The sequence below is a fragment of the Phyllostomus hastatus genome, unplaced genomic scaffold (genome assembly GCF_019186645.2).
Source record: "Phyllostomus hastatus isolate PE091 unplaced genomic scaffold, TTU_PhHast_1.1 phas_contig_16, whole genome shotgun sequence".
Classification (NCBI taxonomy): domain Eukaryota; kingdom Metazoa; phylum Chordata; class Mammalia; order Chiroptera; family Phyllostomidae; genus Phyllostomus; species Phyllostomus hastatus.
In genome coordinates, this window is record NW_025333643.1 from 30,422,195 (window position 1) to 30,436,760 (window position 14,566).

Below are 14,566 nucleotides of genomic sequence, written 5' to 3' on the forward strand. Positions count from 1 at the left end.
TTGGGAAAGGTGCAGGTACTCCAGAGAGAATGTGTCTGGGAAAGAAAGGACTGGGGAAAGGCACAGGCGAGAGAGAGAGAGAGAGAGAGAGAGAGAGAGAGAGAGAGAGAGAGAGAACATCCCCCAAGATGGTTGAGTAATTTAAATGCCACGTTTTTAATGGAGTGATAGCAATAGTAGATGGTAGTTGTCTTTCTTAAGATGTACTCAGTTGGCCAAATCACACATTGGTAATTCTGTGTTGACTTCCTCACATTCTCTCGCCTTACCAATTTTATTCTTCAAGTTTTAAGTAACCAAGATCTAAATAATTTTAATTAAATATTAGAACCAGTGTTATTGAGGGTAAGAGGAAGGTGAAAATATTATCATTTGGTGGCTAAATAAGCCACCCAAGAAGAACAGTAACTAGGAATCTTTAAGATTTTTATTCTAATTGCTAAGAGTTAATGCCCGGCTTTGTACTGAATGTTAGTTCAGTGGTTTAACAGAGAACATTGTTTCTTGAAGCAACTATCTACCTGGAGTATCCAAGAACTGGGGAGAACCTAGGTCATTTCACTTCAAGAATCAGGTTTGTCCCTACCCAACTTGTGTATCGCCCCCCAAGCTGTTTCCAATGGCTTTTCCATATAAATGGCCTGTCTTGGCTCATGCTTCAGATTTTCCTAAAATCTCTCAAACAAGCAGCATCTGACCTCAGAGTGCCCCAGATATCTCACTAAGTGGCCCTAGGTCCAGCACTAGTAACAGCTGGCTTTGGTTTATAGTTTGGCCTTGCCTGGGCACATGTAAGCCCAGCACAAGTAGGGCTTACTGCTTTGTAGCTGCTTTGTATCTGCATACTGCTTTGTAGCTCATGATGGGTAGTCCCGGGCAGAACACATCTAGCAGCTGACTTTGAGCTGTACCTCCTGGGAGGCCCCAGAGCCAGCATACCCTGTGGACAGCTTCACACCATGTTGAAGCGTCACCACCCAACCACCTCCACAAAAGACATACTCAAGGGGTGGACTCAGCAGGTGCCAGAGCCTCACTGAAATAAGCCCTGCTCCATGGGCTGAGCTTCTGTACAGTTAATCCTCCAGGGTAGTCAGAGGTCAATGGTCCATGATCGAAGCCAGTCCTTGCAGCTGATCCACCTGGGGGGTAAATCCTCTCTTTGAAATGCCAATAGTAATCAAGGCCGAACTATAAGAGGAGGTGGTATACAACCCACATAGTGGGACACAACTAGAGTGCCCAGCTTTGGTGACTGGGGAGGCTGTGTTATGGACCCTACAGAACACCTACTATATTAGGCCACTACCACGCCAGGGAGACACAGCAGCTCTACCTAATACACACAAACAAACATAGGGAGGCTGTGAAAATGAGGAGACAAAGAAACATGGCCCAAATAAAAAAAAACAGAACAAACCTCCAGAAAAAGCAATCTCCTAGATGCAGAGTTCAGAATACTGTTTAGAAGGATACTCAAGGAGCATAGTGAGAACCTCAATAGCATAACAAAGGACTAATTAGAAATGAAGGATACACTAACTGAAATGAAGAATAATTTACAGGGGATCAATAGTAGAGCAGATAAAGCCAAGAATCAAATAGCGATTTGGAATATAAGAAAGCAAAAAAAGTGGGGAGGGTTGGGTGGGTGGGGTGGATTGGGAGTAAAAGGGAGAAAACTGTACTTGAACAATGATTAAAATAAAAAAAAATTCTAAAAAGAAAGCAAAAAACACCCCATCAGAATAGCAACCAGGAAAAAAATAATCCAAAGAAATGAGGACAGTGTAAGGAGCCTTTGGGACAACTTCAAGCACACCAACATTCACATCATGGGGCTGCCAGAAGGAGAAGAGAAAGAGCAAGAAATTGAAAACCTATTTGACAAAATGACAGAAAACTTCCCTAACCTGATGAAGGAAATAGACACATAAGTCCAGAAGCACAGAGAGCCCCAACAAGATGAACCCAAATAGGCCTATACAAAGCACATCATAATAAAAATGCAAAAGGTTAAAGGCAAAAAGGGAATTTTAAAAGCAGAAAGAAAAATGTAGTTAGTTACCAAGAAGGGTTAGACTGTCAGCTTATGAGTCAACAGAAATTTATACCTACAATCAAGATTACTCTACCTACCAAGCTATCATTTAGAATCAAAGAACATATAAAGAGCTTCCCAGACAAGAAAAAGTTAAAAGAGTTCATTACCACAAAACCAGTATTCTGTGGAATGTTAAAGGTTCTTCTTCTTGAAGATGAAGACGACGGTGGAGAAGGAGGAGAAAATATGAACAATAAAATGGCAATAAATATATATCTATCAATGAATCTAAAAATCGAAATAAGTGAACAAAGGAATAGACTCATAGATACAGAGAACATTTTGAGGGGTGCCAGGTGGGAGAGGGTTGGGGGGTGGGTGAAAAAGGTGAAGGGATTAAGAAGTACAAGTTGGTTGATACAAAATAGTCATGGGGATTTGAAGTACAGCATAGACAATGTAGTCAATAATGCCGTAGTTATATATGATGTCAGTTGGGTGGAAGATTTATCAGGATGATCACTTGGTAAGTTATGTAATGTCTAATCACTGGGGTGTACTTTTAAAACTAATATAATAATGTATGTTAACTGTAACTGAAAAAAATGATTTAAAAATTTAAAAAAAGAATCTGGCTTGTGCTTAATATCACTGAGACTCAGGTTTGTGTTAGTGTCACTGGAGATTTCTGCAGACAGACAGTAAAAGTAGAAGTCACTTGTAAAGAAGCAGCCCTGGACCCAAAGAGAGGTGGAGCTTCCTTGACCATCTGGGTTTGAATCTTAACCAGGTTTTGCAACCAGCTGCAAAGCCACTTGTGCACATGCTTATCAGAGATGCAAAGTTTTATTGATCTACTTCTTGCACAGTGAGAAATATCACCAGTCAAGATTGTCCTGGGTTGTACCTAACACCATTTACAAAAATTAATTCAAAATAGAGATCACAGACCTAAATGCAAAGCCTAAAACTATAGAACTTCTAGAAAAAAATATATAGAAGAAAACCTCTGTAGCCTTGGGTAGACAAAAATTTAAACAATCAAAACCATAGTCTATAAAAGAAAAAGTTGGTAGCTTGGAGTTCATCAAAATGAGAAACTTCTGCTCTTTGGAGGGCACTGTTAAGAAAATGAAAAAGAAGTGAAAAACTAAGAGAAAATATTTGCAAAATATTTATGCAAATCTAATAAAGGAATCATATCTAGAATGTAAGAAGACAAGCAATCTAAGGAAAACATGACCAAAAGATTTAAGTAGACTGTTCACAAAAATATATATATATTAATAGTTAATAAGCACATGAAAATATGCTCAACATCATTATTCATTAGGGAAATACAGATTAAGACCACAATGAGATATTACTGCACTTTGGAATGGCTTAAATTAAAAAATCCTGCCCTGGCTGGTATGGCTCATTGCACTGAGTGCCAGCCTATGAACTGTAAGGTTGCTGGTTTGATTCCCAGTCAGGGCACATGCCTGGTTTGTGAGCCAGGTGCCCAGTTGGGGGTGTGCAAGAGGCAACTGATCCATGTGTTTCTTGCACATTAATGTTTTTTCTCCCTCTCTTTCTCCCTCCCTTCACCTCTCTCTAAAAGTAAATAAATAAAATATTTTTTTTAAATTCCTGACAATCCTAGGTACTGGGAAGGATGTGGAGTCACCACAATGTTGATGGGAGTGCAATATTGTACAGTTCCTCTGGGAAAATGGTTTGGCCATTTCTTGTAAAGTTAAGCATACACTTATCACATGAGCCAGTAATCCCACTTATAGAAATTTACAAAGAGAAATAAAGACATATGTTCACAGAAAAACCTGTATTCATATATTTATAGTTTTATTTACAATCACCAAAGGCTAGAAACAATCCAAATGGCCTTCTGCTGGTCAATAATAGACAAAAATTGGTTCATCCATCCCATGGAAGAAAAAGGAAGAAATTATTGACATGTGCAACACACATTAGTTTCAAATTCATTATCCTAAGTGAGAGAAGACACTCTTAAAAGGTTGCAGAGTTTGTAATTCTACGTACATGACATTCTAGAAAAGGCACAACTATAGGGATGGAGAACATATCAGTGGTTTCTAGGGGTGAGGGGTAGTGGAGAGAGGCTTTGACTACAAAGTAAGGAGCAGCAGAAGGAACTTTGGGGAGATGATGGAAGAACTTACATGTTGATTTTGGAGGTGGTTACAAGGCAAAATGCATTTGTCAAATCTTACACCTATATGCCACAAAAAGGAAATTTTACTGTATATAAATCGCACTTTAATAAATCTGACTTTTAATCATTCTGGATGAAGAGGTCCCCAAGCTTCTATATTCCATATTGCCTGTTCTCTTAACAGTAATAACCACAAGAGCTAGCATTTTGTAGTTTCCAGCACTGTGGGTAATTCTGTACTTTTCTGAGTGTTCTTTTCAGTACTCAGGTCATAAACCTTGGAGTCCATGGCTCTTCACTTTCCCTTATACCCTACATCTAGTTCATTGGCAAATCTTTTGTTTTTGACTTTCACTATACATGCATATAATGAATCTGACCTCTTCTTTTCATCTCTGTTGCTGTCACTGCATTCCAGGTGAGGATCATCTTTCAGTCTCCTAGTTAGCCTCCCTGCTTCTCCTGCTCCTTGAACCTGATAGGAAATTTTAGATTATGTTATGGTTATGACTCCCAAATCTTCTTGATTTTCCTTGAAGAGGTTGAATTCTCACTGAAGTGATATGTTCACTGCAGGCCAACTACAGCTCTGTCCCATACCTCCTCCCCGTGACACCCAGGCTGAAGGAGCAGCCTCCACCTGAACATTGTTGGTAACTAGGAAACCAGAAGCAGGAGCTTGGGATGGTTTAACATTGACAATTAACTGCTTGGCTTGGAAGTGACACTTGTGATTTCTGCTCATAGATCATTGGTCAAAGTTACATGTTCCCACTCAGCAACAGAAAGTGTAGCCCACCATATGCCCTGGAGTTGGAGAGCTGGAAATATTTGGCCATCGGTTTTGTTATTACTATGATTCTTTAAAATCTCTCCCTCATACAGTCACAGGGTCCTTTTAAGATGTATATGACAAAGTCACTCCCCTGGTTGAAATCCTCTAATGACTTCTCATAACACTTAGATTAAAATTCAAAATCTTGACCCTCAGTTTCAAGATCCACTGGTCAGCTCCAGGCACACTGACCTTGGGTGGTGTTTTTCTAAGCCTGGCCACTCCTAGGGCCTTTCCACCTGTTCCCCCCCAGAAATTCTCATGACCACATCTCTCTCCTCATCCAAACATCTGTTAACCTGCTCCCTCTTCAGGGAAGAACTTCCTGACTAAGACATTTTATGTTGCATCATTCCTAGTCAGTGTCATTCCTTATTCTACTTTATTTTTTTTATATTCTTATCATGACCTGGCATTTCGTGATGTATTATTATTATTACTATTTTTGCCTGACTTTTCCACTAGAATTTAATTTCTATCAGGACAGCAATTTTGTTTTGTGACATTCTGTATCTCTAGTAAATAGAACAGTATAGTAAATGTTCCTACTCATAGCAGGAACACAAAAATTATTTGTAGAATGAATGAAGCACTTTTACATATATTACCCCAAATGACTCAGTGAGTAAAACCCATTGTTACCCTACTCTATTTGATAGATTAGGAAACTGAGTTAGTGAAGTCATTTGCCCAGAATCAGGGTCAAAATCTGAATACATTCTCAGCATCTGACTTCCCAACTTCATCCCTAATCTCTCTCTTCACTATGCTACTTCTAAAGCACACTGTTATTGAAAAGGAATCAGCCAGTTTTGGAGAGTGCCTGAGAAAGGTGAGCAGACAGGGAAGTTCAAGGGGTCCTTTCCGATACAGTATTCCAGGGTCTTCTTAAACATAGGGAGGTTTGCTGGCTCACACACACCTAGCTTTTAAGTCCATAGAACTGTGAGTTCTTGCCAAAGTAGACATGCCACATATGGCAGAACACAGGGAATGAATGATACACTTGGGCATTGCTCCAGTTTGGGCCTTGGGAATATATAAGAGTTGGGGGCATGGTTTCCTATAATGGCATGATTTCTTTCATTGACTCAATAATACCTATTGATGCCTTGAGCCCAGAAATTCCTTACCTAGTAGCTAGTTCTTGATACTTGAATTTCCACCCATAGAATCAGAGTCATAGACTTTCAGAGGATGGAAAGGAGAGGCAAGACAGTTCATCTAGTTTTCTGCTTTGAGTTCAGAGGCAAAAACCCGGGGGTGTGGAGATTATGGAATGCTTTCACACACATTGTTGTCCGTTACCCTCACAGCCACAGTTGTTTTAAGTGACCATATCTTCCTCAGGAAGAGGACAGTTTCTGAGGCTCCAGCAGGGCATGTGACTGGCCCAAGGTCATAGAACTCTGAGCAGGTTTGAAACTCAGGCTTAAAAACTGAAATTTTTTTCTACTATTACCACAAATAGAATTCCTAGAACCCAAACAACCTGGAATTCATTAATTAATTAGATTAAGAAAGAGGCTCACCTATAGGAACATCTAATGTTGTCATGGACTGAATTCCCCCTTAACTGATTAAGGCCTTAGCCCCAGTTACTCAGAATGTGGCTATATTTGGAGATAGAGCCTGTAAAGTGGTGACTAAACTAAAATTAGGCCACTAAGGTGGGACCTAATCCAATCTGACTGTGGCTTTATAAGAAGAGGAAGAGAAACCAGGGCTATATATGCACAGAGGAAAGGTCATGTGGGGACAAAGCAAGGAGGTGGCCATCTGCATGCCAAGGAGAGAGGCCTTAAGAGAAACTGACCCTGCTGACACTTTGATCTTAGACTTCTAGCCTTTACAACTGTGAGACAATAAATTTCTGTTTTTTAAGCCATCTAGTCTGTGGTATTTTGTTATGGCGGCCCAAGCAAATTAATACACATATTCCAAATTTGTGTATAGCTAAAGAGACATTGCTTGTGGAATAATAACCAATATATATGGAGTGTTTACTTTGGCAAAGTGCTAAACAGTTAAGGTGTTTTAACTCAATGAATGCTAACAATAACCAACCCTGTGGGGTACGTTCTATAATGAGGTCTCTTTGATAAATAAGGAAAGTAGGACAAAAAATGTTACTTGCCCTGAGCAAGTAACATTGAAAGTCACAGGTCTGGGATTTGAACCCAGGAGACCTGGGCTCCTAAGCCCAGTCTCTAAAAAATGTAATAATGTTAGTTTTTCCTATTTTTCACATAAGGAAACTGATACTCAGATAGTTGTCCAACATCCCACAGTCAGGGTGGGATGGAACCATAATTTCAAGTTCTTTGTACTTAATCACATACTGAATCCCTGGAACTCAAGAATCCTAAAAAACTATTAATTGGAGGGAAGGAGGGGGTACACCTGGTGGGCTAAGAGCAAAAATCTGTGTACACACAAAATGAATTTGCAGGGGCATCTGATATAGAAGGTTGGGCCACTTGAAGAGTGAGGGGAGATGGTAAAATTGAGCCAGAACCTGGGAAAGCTAGGAAGAGGAGAATGGACAAATGACAGAACTCTGACAAGCACTGTATCCCTTCCCTCATCTCGGGATCCTTTCCTCCTGTTGCCCCATGTCATACAACTAGGAAGACAGGGTTGTTGTTGTTGTTGTTTTAATTTAATTTAATTTATTTATTTTTAGAGAGAGAGGAAAAAGGAAGAGAAACATCAATGTGTGGTTACTTCTTGTGTGACCTCTACTGGGTACTTGGCCTGCAACCCAGTCTTGTGCCCTGACTGGGAATCAAACCAATAACTTTTTGGTTCGCAGGCCAGTACTCAATCCACTGAGCCACACAAGGCAGGGCAAGAAGGCAGTTTTGGCAGTATTTGTTGAGGTCTCCTTGAATTCAGGTCAAAGTCCACTGTTTTCTTACTTTTATTTTTAATTTTGACAGCTATTTGTGAGGCACTGACTATGTGCCAGATACCAAGTGCTAATAATACTAAGATAAAGAACACAGCAGGCCTTGGCCCCTAGAATGCAGTCTGGGAGAAATGGGCACATAAGCAGATAATGACATCAGGGCAGAGAGGGCCTTGAGGGTCAGGGGTTGGCAAGCATCCCTCTATGTTCTTTTGTGTCCTGGTATTTTTCCCTTTCCCAAGCAGTTTACTGGGCCTGTGTTCTCTGCCTTAAGGAAGAAACATTTTAGAATGGAATAAAAAAGTCCTCTCAGTCCTTGCCTCTTGTGTTCCATCATCCTAACCTCTCCTTAGGGAAGGTGGAGGACAGACAGATGTTTGGAAGAAGGAAGTGGAAAGGAGTGCTTTTTCTGAACAAGAAAAGTCTTCCCAGCTGCTGGCGAGGTCAGTGAGAAGGCAAGGAGGTACTGAGAAGGAGGGGCTGAGGAACAGAGAGCAGAGTGGTCTGTCAGCAAATAGAGCCCAAGAAGGGTGGCAAGCCCTCAAAGCAAGAGTAATGAGATGCCCTGGCTGGTGTAGCTAAGTTGATTAAGCACAGGCCTGAAAACCAAAGGGTCGCTGGTTCGATCCCAATCAGGGCACATGCCTGGGTTGTGGGTGAGGTCCCCAGTAGAGGGGTACAAGACACAACCACACATTGATGTTTTACTCCCTCTCTTTCTCCTTCCCTTCCCCTCTCTCTCTAAAAAAAAAATAAGATCTTAAAAAAAAAAAAGTGATGAGGGGTTATATTTATGATTCCAGGGACCCAGCATGGAATGGGCATTGTCAAGATGACCCCTGGACTTGAAGGAGCCGTGAAAAAGAAACCAGTCCTATGGCAATCTGTGATGAAGAGAGGCTCTGACACAAGACAGACACTGCCCTCAGCAAGCTGACATTATAGAGTCTAGAACTTAGATACAACACTGGAGACATGGGAAGCACCAAACTGACTGTGAGATGAGAAGGGAATTCAAAATAAAAATCAAGGGGAGGGAGATAAAAATAAGGAAAGATATTTCTGGCATGCCTGAAATCTACACCTGCTATGTTGTACCAGAGGCAAACCAAGGTGCATTGAAAAGTACTGGTCAGCCAGGATTGTCCAGGGAGACTAGTCAGAGAGGGCATCCCTGGCACAGGGCACCACACCTGCAGTAACATTAAGGAGCAGTGGCTGGTAGACCACAAGTATATCAGTGTGCTAGAACTTAGCGTATATGTGGAGTGGTGGAGGGGAGGTGCTGGAGAGGTAAACTCTGTCTTAAAGCAGCTTACAAACCATTCGGATCCATTGGATTTTATCTTGAAGATAAGGGTAGCTTATGGACACCGTTCGAGCAGGGTAGTTGCAGGATTAGTATTGAGTTTTTAAAATATCTTTGGGAGCAATGTAGATGGTGGTGGCTGGGGTCAGAATGAGAATAGGGGCAGAAGACCAGTAAAAGTGGCAAAGAACTGCAAAGAACAAGGAGACTGTTGATGGAAAAAAAGAACAAGAGATTTTCAACAGTAGAATCTCTTGGACTTAATTCATGACTAGACCTTGGGTGGTGAGGAGGCAAAGGAAGGAGTCAAGAATGATGCCAAGGTTTCTGAGTCAATCACAATAACATTAACAGATACAGAGTCATAGGAGAGGAGCCTGTTTAGAAGAGGAGATATGGAATTGAGGTGTGGATATGATGAATTTGATGTGTCACTTAGGAGGCTTTTGACTGAAAGGAAGATCAACTACAAAATAAAAACCCATAAGACAATGAAAAAATGTATTATTTAACATAGTATGAAGGCCCTATTTTCGACAAGATACAACTAGCTTGTCATTAGGGATCCAAGTTCTTTCACTTATTGCATTCAACTTAATCCTCAGTGGTGCAAATGGTTGTCACCACTCCAATATCACAACATCTAGAGGACAAAACAAAAAACTATCTTTAATGTATCTTTTTAAGAAGGAGAAAAAGCTCTACTAGACATTCCTAGCAGTCTCCCCTATCATGGCTGACTGCAGAATTGAGCCACATGCCCACGCCTTAAGCACTCATGATTTGGGTCAATCATCAGGAACGGACTGACAGTGGGGGAGTTGACAAGGTGACGGTGGTACACACAAATAGAGATAACTTGGAAACAGATGGATTTGAGGATCAGATGATAGATTTTGGCTGAAGATATCAGAGAGGTGCATGAAAGGAAGGATGAGAACCAACAGGGACAGGGGCAAAAAGAAGAAAAAGGGGCCACACAGAACTCCAGAGATCACTCCTATTTAAAGGGCTACCTGAAGAAGAGAAATTACCATGAAATAGCTGAGAACCTGACTATAAATTCAAATGGATGTGATTGGGAATTCCAGTTCTGCTACTTGCTAGCAGTATGACCTGGGTGAGGATCCCTTTATCATTCAGAGCCTCACTTTTCTTATTTGTAAAGTGGAACAACTAAGTCTTACTTCCCAGGGTTGCTGGAAAGAGTTAATAAGAAAATACTCACAAAGCCTCCCCTGACTTCAGCCCACAGCAGCTTCTCAGAGCTGTTGTCAAGAAAGAGAGCCACCTACAGAGGGTCTAGGAAGGAGTGAGGGGGAAAGCTGGGAGTAGCCCTGAGCATCTGGTGTTATTGAAAGCACAGGTGAAAGGATTTCTAAGAGGAAAGAGTTGGCAGTATGCCTTCTGCTGAAGACAGGTTAGGTCAGAAGTAGACTGAAAAGTGCCCTTTGGATTTAGCAATTAGAAGGCCACTGGTACCCTTGACAAGAACACTTTGAATGATATTGTGGCTGGAAGTCAGGAAACTGGGGGTCAAGAGTCAAGATGGAAATTCAAGTTGCAAACATCAACGTCCTCTCCACTATGCCAGGAGCTGCTTCATTTTGAAAACTCCCGTTTTAAGAGATGCCTCAAAAATACTCAGTTGTAGAACAGTAAATAATAGTATTCCACAATATGTGAATGTACCAGCTCCTCTGCATCATTTTTATTTTGTGGATAAACCAAAGGTGGCTATTTTCTTTCATTAGAAATATCCTTTATCCTTTTGGAGGGTTTGTGTTTACATTATCATTTTATTGCTATGTGGATCTTTTTTATATTACATATTTTGCAACCATAAAAACAAATAAAACCCAAACAACATATGTGCTTTGCATTAAATTAAAAAAGTTCAAATCCTTATTCTATGCACACTTTTGAGGCAAAGTGTGGGAATAGGAAAATCCTAGAAGAACCAGACAATTTGGCAAATCCGCCATTAATAAATGATAGCAGTTGCCTTTGAGACCACTTTGGTCATACAGATCATGTTTGTCCAGGCTGTCATTAAAAGCCTAATATTTTTTTTTTCTGTTGCAGAATCCCTGCAAGTAATCGAAACGTAGGTAGGGGCTAAGCACGGTCAATGTCATGACCTCCTTGCTGCTCTTCACTTCCCCTCCCGGCTGGCTCAACTCCGAAGTGGTTGATCCCTCAACACTAGCAAGGCTGCAGCTGCTACTGTTTCTTGACTCTGGCAAGGAAAGTGGGCTTGGGGCCAAATCTATTGTCCAGAGCTCCCCATGGAAGATGGTAGAAGAGAACACCAAACATCTGGATTGCAAGACACAGAGTTCAAAGGTCCAGCATGTGTGTCTGCACCTGGCCTAGCTGTTTACAGAGTCAACCTCAAACCAAACACCGGGCTTATTTATGTGGAGAGTTGCACACCAAATATAAATATTAACTTCAGCATCTTCTCCCCATAGGCCTTTGTGTAAAGTATGCATGTGACCCAACTACTGGGCATAAACAGCTACCTGGCTCTTCTCTGAGTGCTGAACTCTTCTTCCAAAAATAAGTTTGAATGTTTGTTCACTTTAATAGTATCACATCTCCATCTGAAACTAATACAAGATAATACTGGATGTAAACTGTAATTGAAAAATAAAATTTAAAATTCTTTTTTCTTCTTAATCCTCACCCAAGGATTTTTAAAATTGATTTTAGAGAGAGAGAAACATGGATATGAGTCAGAAACATTGATTGGTTGCCTTCTGTGCATGCCTGACAGAATCAAACTCTCAACCTTTTGGTGTATGGGATGATGTTCCAACCAACTAAGCTACCCAGCCAGGGCAAATTTAAAGGTGCTTTTTTTTTTTAAATAAAAAAAATAGTGTTATGGCTCTTTTTTGCTGTGGAGACCACTGTAGCCTCCTGAACTTCAAATCATCAGGTACTGGGCACACTGTCGAAGTGGATCTCCCATTCCTGGGAGATGCTATGAGTGACATCACATTGTGCTATTAAGATGCTATTAAGGCCTCTCATAATTCAGTGCCAGGGCTGGGAGCACAGTCAGGGAAGAGCAAGGCAACATGGCAGCATGCAGTGAAAGTGGGTTCTTACTTCTCAGCAGCTCTATGACATTTCTTCTCTGAAATCAGCTGAGGAAAATGGATGGGTATGCCTGTGTGGCAGGTGTGGCTGTGAGCAGCCAGGGCCAGTATAAGGAAAAGGTAGACCATGAAAGTCCTGGTCACAAGATGGGATCTAGTTTTTCTGTTTCTAGAGAGAAGCCTGAAGATAGAGCATGATTTAATTTTCACAAACATTTATTAACAAATTGATTATAATTATCAAATTTAATTATTCTGGAAGACAGGGCTATGTGCAAAATATTATGGGGTAAAGAGAAGAAAAGACTAATCTTGACTAAGATAATTAATAAAAGTTTCACAGAGGAAGAAGTGTTTGAATGGGATCAATCTTTACTTCACTGAACAAATATTTATGGAGCCCTATTACATGCTAGTACTGGACTGGGCACTATGCAGATGTCAGATATCATTCCCACTTTGGATCTCACTTTTTTTGTGACACTAGAATGCATGCATACTGGGTGCCAGACCTGGGGAGATGCCCTATTGGAGATAGTAGTCTGTTGAAACAGATGAGACTATTAGACAAGTCACTTCAAAAATGTGCCATGGCCTGGCTGGTGTGGCTCAGTGGATTGAATGCTGACCTGTGAACCTTAGGATTGCCAATTTGGGGACATGCCTGGGTTGCAGGCCAGGTCCCCAGTTGGGGGCACTCGAGAGGCAACCAATCAATGTATCTCTCACACATCAGTGTTTCTTTCACTGAGTGTTATCATCAGTGTTAACACTGATGGTAGTGTTTCATCAGTACCTCTCTTTCTCCCTCCCTTCCCTTCTCTCTAAAAATAAGTAAATAAAATCTAAAAAAGTGTGAAAAAATGTGCCATGGGTGTTATCATCAGGGAAGAACAGAAAGCTATGAGGTGATGAGAAGAGGACTTTGTCTACTTCAATGGTTTTCATCCAGAGACAATTCTGCCCACCCCAGAAGACATTTGGCAACATCTGGACACATTTTTGGTTGTTGCAACTGGGAGAGGAGGGTGACTGGCAGATGCTTCTAAACGTCTTGCATTACCCAGGAAAGCCCCCACAACACAGAATTATCCAGCCCCAAATGTCAATAGTGCCAAGATGGAGAAACTTTGGTCTAGTGCTAGACTCAAGGAATGCTTTGGGGAAGAAGTGCATTTTGACTTGAGGACTGGAGTGAGCTGGGAGTTCAGAATGCTAGGGAGTAGGAGGTCAAGCATGTAATCAAAGAGAGTAGTTGAGGGAAAGAAGAGTTTGCAGGAGCTCGAGCACAGGATGCAGGGAAGGTGGGAAGGAAGATGGTAGGAGATGAAGCACAAATTCTAGCCTGTACTTAAAATGACTAGAGGGTCTTCTGAGGGTCTTCTGTGCCATGTTAGGAAGTGTGGACTTTATTTGGAAGGCATGACAGGCTAATACCCGCCCCCCACACACACACACACATCTACCCCCTTGGCAAATTTTAAATCCAGAGATACAATTCAATTTGTTTTTATAAAATTCACCCTAACAGCAATGCATATGATTAAAAAAGGAAGAGATGGAAGGCACGTGAGAGCCTTCTGCACTATAGAGATGACGAATGCAGGCAGTGGCCGTGGATATGGGGAAGCTGGAGCAGATTCATGAGAACAGAGACAATTTATGCTTGTTGATTAATTGGAGGTTGGGAGAGAGGAATTGTTTAGGATAACTCTGAGGTTTCCAGCTGAGGGCTAGTGTGAGTGGTGACAAGTATTATAGAAGAGAAGTAATTTGCAGAGGACATAGTTCACTTTAGAAATATGGTGTTGATGGTCCTGTGGGGATATACAAGTAGATATGCCCTGCTCACAGAGAAAATGGTGAATCTGGTGCTGAGGGAAGATTTGCACTGGAGATGTGGATATGGGGATCACTGGGACCCATGGGTAATGATCAAAGTCTTGGATGTGGAGAAAGCATTCAGGAAAAAAGTTTAATGTGAGATGAGAAGACAAAGGGAAGAAAGTTAGGGATCATTGATGCGTGGGTCACCGGCCAGCAGTGATCACGGAACACTGCGGATGGCTCGTTGAAACGCGAGAAAAAACATGCACAGAGACAGACTAGTTTCTGTAGAGAAGTAGGGATGGAATGGCCACCGCCTCTAGTGGGGAGCACACCGATTTACAGTCCAAACCTGCT